This window comes from Staurois parvus, unplaced genomic scaffold, assembly GCF_062004578.1.
Source record: "Staurois parvus isolate SC_StPar_1 unplaced genomic scaffold, SC_StPar_1.0 ptg000561l, whole genome shotgun sequence".
Taxonomy (NCBI): Eukaryota; Metazoa; Chordata; class Amphibia; order Anura; family Ranidae; genus Staurois; species Staurois parvus.
In genome coordinates, this window is record NW_028318357.1 from 1957859 (window position 1) to 1969974 (window position 12116).

Here is a 12116-nt window from a genome sequence, read left to right on the forward strand (position 1 = left end):
GTGTAAGTAGGCATCTGATAAACCTGCAGAGAGCAACCAATCTTCCATAGTTATTGATAATAGAATTGATTGGAGATTCTCTATCTTTATGTACCTGTTGAGTTTTTCCAAGTTTTTTTTTTTTTTACTAGAAACAGAGGTGAACAGAAGTCTCATCTCCTCTGGACACTTGGAACCTTCACAATTGCACATTTTTTAAAATTTATTTGGCTATAAACTGGACCAGCATTTTTTGCTTTTTCATTGAATTTGGTAGCCTGGATGACTGTAAGTGATCAGAAAGTGGACATCTCTTAAACCTCCACCATTGTCACACCGATATAGCCATTATGATCCACTGATCCTCAATATTTTCTATCCAAGGCTTCAGTCTGGCACTCACAGGCACCCTGTGGATTAGCTCACCCTTAAAAGGACTTATGCTGTTCTCCCAAGACAAATGCCTTTGGTTGTTAAGGCTTCAACAGTGAAGACTGTGTACTTCTCCAGTTCCCTTTTGTAATCTTTTCCTGGTCTGTAGGATTTTGTCTCCTTGTATCTACCTGGGAGTTGCTGTCTTATGCTGGACCTTTTTGATTCTTCTGTTTTTTTGTTAGATGTTATCATCCCTGACCTGGCATAGGTCACCTTTAGGATTGCTGTATCCAGTCTACTTCCAAATAGATTGGCACCATCGTCTATATCTTGTACCAGTTTGATTTTGAGGAGGAATCCGTCGACCATGGCTTCAACTGTAATTCCCTCGCCTTTACCATAGACAACATCACTCTTGAAGAACATCTAATGACATCTACTGATGCCTCCGCCCCAAAGTCTCCCACCGGTTTCAGGTCTTACAGAGCTGTTACCACCTTGTCCCTCTCCACATCCTCCAGAAGAACTCCTTTAACCACTTTCCCTCCAGAAGGTTTATCCCCCTTCATGACCAGGCCAATTTTTGCGACAGCATGAGACAAACCAAATAATTAAAAATGATACACTCTATTATACAAATGTAAAAGCATGATATAAAAATCTGTTGAATAACAGACAAAAATGTGGGATACCCTCAACAACATGGGGATTTGTAAATTTGTTTAATAAAGTGTGCCATTTTTAAGTATTTAGTTTGTTTCATGATGTGCCCTTAAAGTCCACCATTTCTGTACAAGACATCTTGTCATCCTCCATCCCACCCCCATTCTGCCCCCTGAGTTGAAAGAACTGATGGAACAGGATTCTAGTAGGATATTTAATAGAATCGCTAAAGAAAGATATCAATGGGGGAATAGGCCTGGAAAACATCTAATGAGAAAAATTAGGAAAAGGAAAACTAGGAATTTTATAGAAAAAATTAGAGACGAAAAGGGAGAGATCATGTACAAAACAACAGATATTGCAAGGAGGTTCCATAATTATTATAGTGGTCTGTATAATGTAAGAAGAAGAAAGTATAGGGGAAGTGAGGAGGAGGAGATAAAAAGAAGACAGAACTATTTAAGTGAGGTAGAGTTACCACATATAACAAAGGAAAAATGGGAAAATCTTGAGAGCCCTATCACCCCAAAGGAAATTAATTTAGCGTTAAAAAATACAACAGTGGGTAAGAGTCCTGGGCCTGATGGGTATACAGTAAGGTATTTGAAAAAGTTTAGAGAACTTCTTGTCCCTAAGATATGTAAGTACATGAACGTGATTGGAAAAGGTTCAGAAATGAGGGAAGAATCCCTCCAAGCTTATCACGCTCATTTTGAAGGAAGGAAAAGATAGCTCTCAGTGTGCGAGTTATAGGCCGATCTCACTGTTAAATGTAGACACCAAACTGTATGCAAAGGTTCTGGCAACAAGGCTGAAGGACCTGATGCCGGAATGGATACATATGGACCAGGTAGGCTTTGTACCAGGGAGAAAGGGGAGGGACAATGGTTTGAGATCATTGATCTTGGTGCAAACAGCTAAAAAAGAAAAAACATCAGCAATATTACTGTCTATCGATGAGGAAAAGGCATTTGATAGGGTCAACTGGGGTTATATGTTCGATACATTGGAAATGCTGGGGATGGGACCCAAAATGTTGAATTGGATAAGAGGATTATATAAGAACCCGTCAGCGGCGGTAAAAGTAAATGAAACTCTTTCTCAATTTTTCAAAATATATAATGGTACCAGGCAGGGATGTCCCCTCTCCCCCTTGCTGTTCGTGTTGTCATTAGAACCATTTCTGGAGAGGGTGAGGAAAAACAAGGATATAAGGGGGATAAGAGTGGGAGACATTAAGCATAAAATCGCTGCATATGCAGATGATATGTTGTTCTATGTTGTTAACCCTAGAATAACACTTCCCAATATAACGAAAGAACTAAAATATTATGGGGAAATATCAAATTTGAGGATAAATCCTGTAAAATCGGAAATTTTAAATATAAATCTCCCAGATTCAGAAAGGGAAGACTTACAAAAAGTCTTCCCTTTTACCTGGAGAAAAAATGGAATAGGATATCTCGGAATAAAACTAACGACATCGGTAAAAAGTTTATATCACATAAATGATATCCCTCTGATAAATGAAATAAAGGAAGAGTTGAAAAGATTAGTAAAAGGGGGGGGGGGCTCTTGGATTGGAAGAATTCATTTAGTCAAGATGGTGATACTTCCAAAAATATTATATAAATTCCAGATGCTCCCGATTGCTCTGCCAGGAGGATTCTTTGTAACAATTAGAAAGATGATATCCAAATTTATATGGGCAAATAAGTGACCAAGAATAAGCTATGAGGTGTTATGTAGAGCAACAGGGAATGGAGGACTGGGGTTACCAAATATAAAGAATTATTACACAGTGGTTATTTTGTCTATGGTAGTAGATTGGTCATTTAATTTACAAGGGAAAAGTTGGGTAAAAATGGAAAGGGAATTAAGTAAATCACAAATGGAGAAAAGGATTTGGATACCGTATGGCTTCCGCACACTAGATGTAGAAACATGTGAATTAACCAGAATAGTATTAGAAATATGGGATAGAATACACAATAAGGAAAAATGGAAATTTAATTCACTATTGATTCCACTAGAGGGAACAGACTTTTTTTGCACCTGGGAATGTTAAAATTGGTGGGAGATGGATAAAAGATAAGAATACACGTTTGAAAGATATTATAAAAGAGGGGAGAATATGCACGTTTCAAAAGTTAAAAAATAAGGGTTTGTTTGTAAGATTTGATGAATGGAGGTATAACCAGTTACTTCATTTTGTTGCGAATCTACCACAGCCGCTAAGGGAAGTCGAGGAAATGAACCCATTTGAAAAACGAATGAATGTTGATGTAAGCCCTAAACACATCACTTCAAGGATATATAAAATCCTTATGGATTTAGATAGTGTAGAGCCCCCTGGGTATCTAGGAAAATGGGAGAGGGAATTGAAATGAACCTACAACATAGGACAACCATTTTTAAATTAACGCATAAGGCAACAAATATGTGCACTGTCGAAATTAATTATAAATGCTTAGTGAGATGGTATATAACACCTAGTGTCAGGAATGGACTCAGCACTGGTGGTGGGACTCGCCTGCCGTGTGGGCTGCAGTACCAGAGCTGACCAGCGGGTGCTCTCAGCAATGGACTCAGCACTGGTGGTGGGACTCACCTGCCATGTGGGCTGCAGTACCAGAGCTGACCAGCGGGTGCTCTTAGCAGCCAGAAGCTCACAATCAGCCAAACCTGGGGCTGATTACAGAAAGGTGTATATAAGGCATGACCAGGCCTGTGCTCTGGGCCTTGGTGTATGTTTTCCCATGAGCCTCTGTACCCTGTGTTCCTGCTCCGTTGCTGACCCGGCTTGATCCTGATCTCTGTTGACCGTCTCCTGTTCTGACTACTGGCTCATCCCTGACTATTCTTCTGCCTACTCCTATGCTGTTTGACCTCCTGTTGCTGTACCTTGGCTTGTGACCTGTTTACTCTTTGCCTGCTGCTCTGTACTGATCTGCCTCCACCGTTACCGACCCGGCTTGTCTGACCACGCTAACTACTCTGCCATCCATCCATCCTGCACGGATCCAGCCGTACCTGCACATACCTCTGGCGGATCCCTCTACCACTAGCAGGTGTACTCAGGGGCCGTGACCTGGTCTCAGTCCTGCGCCAAGTCCATCCCCACCATCAGGGGCTCTGGTGAAAAGGCAGACTGGGGCTTAGACTCCGCGCCCTGGGGAATCCTGCTCTGAGGACCGCTAGAGGTACCACCAGGCAGTCGTTACAGAACCCTACGGCCGGCCTGACCATTCCACCTCTCCAGCCCTGACTACGCCTGTGTTCCTGCACCTCCTAAGATTAGTGGAAGGTTAGTTTGTTCACTGTGCGTTTATATATATATATATCTGGGTGGCTAATAATAACCTGTATTGTATTGTACCTGAGACCTGCGTTTCCCTGTGTCAGTCCACACCTTTCTGGTCATTCCTTGATTCCTGACACCTAGTGTAGCCCATAAGCAGCAAAGGGAAAGCTCCCCATGGTGCTGGAGAGGTTGTGGAGAAAAGGGTAACATGGAGCACATTTGGTGGAGGTACCCGAATATACAAAATTATTGGAGGGAAATAGCTCAACTCATACAGGAAATATGTGAGGTAAACATTCAGGGAGATCCATGGAAATGTTTATTTTATTATTTCGAGTCCACCTTGGAAGTATATCAAAATACAGCATTGTATCATCTAAATAGTGCGGCAAAGGGTTTGATCCCAAACTATTGGCTAAGTGCGGGAGGTTCCAAGGATGGTAGACTGGATAGATAGAGTGGAGAATATTATTAGAACGAAGGAACTGAGAAGTATTGAAGAGGATAAAGTGGGAATATTTAAGAGAATATGGAGTGGCTGGATAAAATTCAAAACTTCGGAAACATACTTAGATTTAATTAGAGCAAAGGAGGTAGTTTAGAAGCATTGGTGAAGTAATAAGGATAAATACAGTAAGGAGATTTGGATACAGATAGGGAAAGATTGGGAGGTTGTAGATAAGGTGGGAGGGAAAGGGCGGGGGAGGGAGGGAATGGGAAGAGATTGTAATTTATTAAAAAAGGTACTTTTTGGAAATGTAATGTGTTTTAATACTGTTTGTATAGTAATCAAATAAAAAATATAAATAAAAAAAGACATCTTGACAGTTTGTTTTTCTCACTTTATTATGGTGACATTCTAAGCCAATGCTTATTTTCCCTAATGAGTTTAAGTATAGAATTTGAGGAAAAAGGTCTTTCCACACTAGCATCCTTTGCCTGCTTTGAGACTTCCATGATTTATCAACCTTTAAATGAAAAAATTAATCAAGAAATTATTAGGTTGGAACAGGACATTATGACAATAAAGTGGAACAAATATTTGAGATGTCGAGGATTATGAGGACAATGTGATATATGACTGTTCTAATTGGGGAAACAAACGACACTCAAAAATGAAATCAATTTTGAAAAAAATCACACTAGAAGTAAGGATAGAATATTAATTTTAGCTCTCCTGATCACTCTGATGACCAGTTGGATTCCACTTAAGGTTCCTGCTCCACTAACACCTCCAAGTCCTCAGCAGTATCAGTATTCAATACAGCCAGAGATGCTGGACTTTAAAAAAAAAAACAGGTGTATCAAAAGAAAATGAAACAGAAAGGAAGAAAAGGAAATGCAAGAGAAGAAGAAAAGGGTTAGGTGACCATGAGTAAAAGTCATCTGAACCCCATTGTAGTCAATGGGAATCAAATCTTAAAAATCAGTTCAGCCATTTTCTAGGCTAATAGGCAATAGGCTATCAAATAAATGGCATGGGGAGCTAGGAACTGACCTGGGGGACATACCCAAAAGCCAAAAAATAAAATTCTATTTGACTTGGAGCAGCTATTTTAATAATGCTTAAAGTAAAACATTAACACAAATTAATTGAAAACTCAATTAAAAAACATGCCAGGGGAGAAGCCCTTACCTTGCCTATGAAGTAGTATATCTGTTTGATGCATGCATCTACTACAGCAAAGCTGACTTTTACAAAGAAATTTTTTTTAAAAAAATTGCCAGCACAATTACTGCTCCTGGCTGTTTTGGCCAATTTGTCAACAAACAACTGGAGATTCCATTCACCTTATCATAGATGAGAGTCTGTTAGATGTTAAAAATAATGGGGCCCCAAGATACTGCCCCAGCCTACAGGAGTGAGTAAAGGGTAAACAGTACCCATACCCATTTACAAAAAAAGTAACCTAGATATAAAGGCACCCAAACATGTAACGATGGCCATGTTTAGGCAGTGATGTCACCGCTATCCCTGCCCCATTGCATATGTGGCTGGGGATTTCCAGCCACGCAAGCAATTTTTCCAGTGATGGCGGTTTCTATACAGTACAGAAATTGTAGAAACACCATTCTATATATGCCTTTCAGCCTTTCAGCTCTTGCCGAACGGGGACCAAATAGGGAAAAGGTTTGAGCATTAATCCAAATGCCTGAGTTCCCTACTAATAATGTTTAGATAACATTAAAGACTTATTTTATATTTACAATGTTTACTGTTAAAAACATTTCCATTTTATTGATTGTTATTCTGGTCTTTCATACTGATTTGTAAAGGTTGAGTCTAGAAAAACTCAACATATTTCAAAAATCAGTTGACCCGCTTCATCAGGAACTGTGAAAACTTTATTAAAATGTAAATACCATAATAACCACCATATAGGTAATCCAAATTAACCAAAACCATACTTCATTACATTAAACATATTACTTACTGGCAAATTAAAATGGGATGCTGCCTATTCCTCCCCTATATCACCCTACAGAGATCCCAGTGGAAGAAAAATAGCAGGGGAGTCCCACACCCTCAAGACAAGCAAATAAATACATTTTAAAAATCCAAGAAGAGAGGCATAACTCCTATAAATCTGTCCAATCCATATTTGTTCTTCAATCTAATTAAATTGATGCCCCCTAAATAGATATATTGTATTGCATCTGTGGGATTACTCCCAAGTGCAGAATAAGGCAGGATTCTGCTGAATATGACCAAAAAAATGGGGTGCCTCTAGACTGTCCATAATTTTGAAAGGGCACCCCATTCTAAAATGTGAAAAACTATTCTATTAGTTCTGTATAAAACGCAGCAACATCCACATATGTAGGACACCCAATATTAGAGGTGATTTATTTTTCCAAAGCAAATACTCCTTTGCACACTGGTACTGAGCAGTATGCTAGTGTATCTCTTCTCCCTCAATTTTTCTCCATCACTGAGCTAATGTGACCCCAGTATTGATGGAGAGTGGCAGGGGAGGGGCAAAATAGGATGCTGTGCAGGCAGCTGGCATTCTCCATATCAACTAATGATGTCATTGGTAGTCAGGATGCTGGCTAGAAGGTCATAATGGTGCACAATGAAAGCCTGTAGTTTTGTTGATCCACCCGCTTGCTTGTATACAAGTTTTGGACAATTTTTAGACATTTTGCCAAGGCACCCCTGAAATAACCTCAAGGCACCCCTGGGTGCCTGGGCACCCTGGTTGAGAAAGGCTGCTCTAGAACATGGGTTCCTAACCTTTTTATGATTACAGACTCCATTGGCTTGTATGAAATTCATTTCTTTTAGGTACCTTTATAACTTCAAAAGATGCAAATAGCTTGATTTTACTTGGAATTTTATTGGATTTGGATTTTATCATAATTATTTATATTAATACAACAAATCCCAAATACTCTAGCAACAACTTATAAAATTTTTGCAGTTTTTGCATGTTAAAAAATTCTCTATATAGCCCTACAGAATAGACAGTGCACAGACCACATGTGTTTTTTTCCTTCACTGCAACCCGGAAACTTTATTCAGAGAGAAGACACAGAGTTTATCATAGAAGACATGCTGGTAAGTTAATTGGCTCCTGTCTAAATTGTCCCTAGTATGTGTATGTATGAATGTGAGTTAGGGACCTTAGATTGTACACCCCTTGAGGGTTAGGGACTGATGTGAATGTACAATATATATGTAAAGCGCTGCGTAAATTGACGGCGCTATATAAGTACCTGAAATAAATAAATACATTTACCCATGGACCTTTTTATAGATGATACACTGGCAGGATTTCATACCTGAATAATGATGGGTGCATCAAATTAATTAGAAAAACAAAATAAGTGTCCATGCTAGTAATAAAGAGGCTTTTAGAAATCAGGGAATGATATATGTTAATCCCTTGTAAACAAAACAATAAACAAAAGGTTTGCAGCACCCAGAGTGAGACCAGATTTGTAGTATTAAAAATAAAACTGCTGCTACATATTTTGAAATTAAACCATTTCCACTTTTTGATATAAATTTTCATTACAGTAAGAAATGGCACCACTCCCCAGATCCCTCAAAAGCGAAGAGTTCAGAAGAGCTCAGAAGAGCTCTATTCAAAATATCATCCTTTTGTGAACATCTGATTACCAAATAAAACTGTGCACTCACCAGATAACCAACCTCATTGCTAGAGATGAGCGAATCGAAGTAGGCGAAGTGGAATTCGTTTCGAATATTAGGAAAATTTCAATTCGCGTCGAATCCAAAAATAAGCAGACTTCGGATGCGCGAATCGAAATTTTTCCTAAAATGGCGGCGACATGTGCGGCGACAGAGCGGGGATGTCTGGGAAGGCGCGCAGACAAGGCGCGCTGACCCATAATGCATTCATTCATGACATGTGATCGCATTAGCCAATCAGCAGCCAGCCAGCCAGCACAGTGTAATGGTCGAGCTATAAATGGCGGCCATTTTAGAATTCTCCATTTGCCTCCAGTCATTCAACAGAGGCAGACCGGGCTGTATGCAGGGAGAGAGTTAGGGACAGAGAAACGTTACTTAGGGACACAGAAACGTTAGTTAGGGCCACAGAATCGTTACTTAGGGCCATAGAAACGTTACATAGGGCCACAGAAACGTTACTTAGGGACACAGAATCGTTAGTTAGGGCCACAGAAACGTTACTTAGGGACACAGAATTGTTACTCAGGGACAGACAGAATTGTTACTGAGGGATACAGAATTGTTACTGAGGGCCACAGAATCGTTACTTAGGGCCACAGAAACGTTACTTAGGGCCACAGAATTGTTACTTAGGGACAGACACAGAATTGTTACTGAGGGCCACAGATTTGTTACTGAGGGCCACAGAATCGTTACTTAGGGCCACAGAATTGTTACTTAGGGACAGACACAGAATTGTTAGTGAGGGACACAGATTTGTTACTGAGGGCCACAGAATCGTTACTTAGGGCCACAGAAACGTTACTTAGGGCCACAGAATTGTTACTTAGGGACAGACACAGAATTGTTACTGAGGGACACAGATTTTTTACTGAGGGCCACAGAATCATTACTTAGGGCCACAGAATTGTTAATTAGGGACAGACACAGAATTGTTAGTGAGGGACACAGATTTGTTACTTAGGGCCACAGAATCGTTACTTAGGGCCACAGAAACGTTACTTAGGGCCACAGAATTGTTACTTAGGGACAGACACAGAATTGTTATTGAGGGACACAGAATTGTTACTAAGGGCCACAGAAACATTATTAGGGCCACAGAAACGTTACTTAGGGCCACAGAATCGTTACTTAGGGCCACAGAAACGTTACTTAGGGCCACAGAAACGTTACCTAGGGACACAGAATTGTTACTCAGGGACAGACAGAATTGTTACTGAGGGATACAGAATTGTTACTGAGGGCCACAGAATCGTTACTTAGGGCCACAGAAACGTTACTTAGGGCCACAGAATTGTTACTTAGGGACAGACACAGAATTGTTATTGAGGGACACAGAATTGTTACTGAGGGCCACAGAACCGTTACTTAGGGCCACAGAAACGTTACTTAGGGCCACAGAATTGTTACTTAGGGACAGACACAGAATTGTTACTGAGGGACACAGATTTGTTACTGAGGGCCACAGAATCGTTACTTAGGGCCACAGAAACGTTACTTAGGGCCACAGAAACATTACTTAGGGACACAGAATTGTTACTCAGGGACAGACAGAATTGTTACTGAGGGATACAGAATTGTTACTGAGGGCCACAGAATCGTTACTTAGGGCCACAGAAACGTTACTTAGGGCAACAGAATTGTTACTTAGGGACAGACAGAATTGTTACTGACGGACACAGATTTGTTACTGAGGGCCACAGAATCGTTACTTAGGGCCACAGAATTGTTACTTAGGGACAGACACAGAATTGTTAGTGAGGGACACAGATTTGTTACTGAGGGCCACAGAATCGTTACTTAGGGCCACAGAAACGTTACTTAGGGCCACAGAATTGTTACTTAGGGACAGACACAGAATTGTTATTGAGGGACACAGAATTGTTACTGAGGGCCACAGAACCGTTACTTAGGGCCACAGAAACGTTACTTAGGGCCACAGAATTGTTACTTAGGGACAGACACAGAATTGTTACTGAGGGACACAGATTTGTTACTGAGGGCCACAGAATCGTTACTTAGGGCCACAGAATTGTTACTTAGGGACAGACACAGAATTGTTATTGAGGGACACAGAATTGTTACTGAGGGCCACAGAACCGTTACTTAGGGCCACAGAAACGTTACTTAGGGCCACAGAAACGTTACTTAGGGCCACAGAATTGTTACTTAAGGACAGACACAGAATTGTTACTGAGGGACACAGATTTGTTACTGAGGGCCACAGAAACGTTACTTAGGGCCACAGAATCGTTACTTAGGGCCACAGAAACGTTACTTAGGGCCACAGAAACGTTACTTAGGGCCACAGAATTGTTACTCAGGGACAGACACAGAATTGTTACTGAGGGATACAGAATTGTTACTGAGGGACACAGAACCGTTACTTAGGGCCACAGAAACGTTACTTAGGGCCACAGAATTGTTACTTAGGGACAGACACAGAATTGTTACTGAGGGACACAGATTTGTTACTGAGGGCCACAGAAACGTTACTTAGGGCCACAGAAACGTTACTTAGGGCCACAGAATTGTTACTTAGGGACAGACACAGAATTGTTACTGAGGGACACAGATTTGTTACTGAGGGCCACAGAAACGTTACTGAGGGCCACAGAAACGTTACTTAGGGCCACAGAATCGTTACTTAGGGCCACAGAAACGTTACTTAGGGCCACAGAAACGTTACTTAGGGCCACAGAATTGTTACTCAGGGACAGACACAGAATTGTTACTGAGGGACACAGAACCGTTACTTAGGGCCACAGAAACGTTACTTAGGGCCACAGAATTGTTACTTAGGGACAGACACAGAATTGTTACTGAGGGACACAGATTTGTTACTGAGGGCCACAAAAACGTTACTTAGGGCCACAGAAACGTTACTTAGGGCCACAGAATCGTTACTTAGGGCCACAGAAACGTTACTTAGGGCCACAGAAACTTTACTTAGGGCCACAGAATTGTTACTTAGGGACACAGAATTGTTACTTAGGGACAGACACAGAATTGTTACTGAGGGACACAGAATTGTTACTGAGGGCCACAGAACCGTTACTTAGGGCCACAGAAACGTTACTTAGGGACACAGAATTGTTACTCAGGGACAGACACAGAATTGTTACTGAGGGACACAGAATTGTTACTGAGGGCCACAGAACTGTTACTGAGGGCCACAGAACTGTTACTTAGGGCCACAGAAACGTTACTTAGGGCCACAGAAACGTTACTTAGGGCTACAGAAACGTTACTTAGGGCCACAGAATCGTTACTTAGGGCCACAGAATCGTTACTTAGGGCCACAGAAACGTTACTTAGGGACACAGAATTGTTACTCAGGGACAGACACAGAATTGTTACTGAGGGACACAGAATTGTTACTGAGGGACACAGAATTGTTACTCAGGGACACAGAATTGATACTGAGGGACACAGAATTGTTACTCAGGGACACAGAATTGTTACTCAGGGACAGACACAGAATTGTTACTCAGGGACAGACACAGAATTGTTACTCAGGGACACAGAATTGTTACTGAGGGACACAGAATTGTTACTGAGGGACACAGAATTGTTACTCAGGGACACAGAATTGTTACTGAGGGACACAGAATTGTTACTGAGGGACACAGA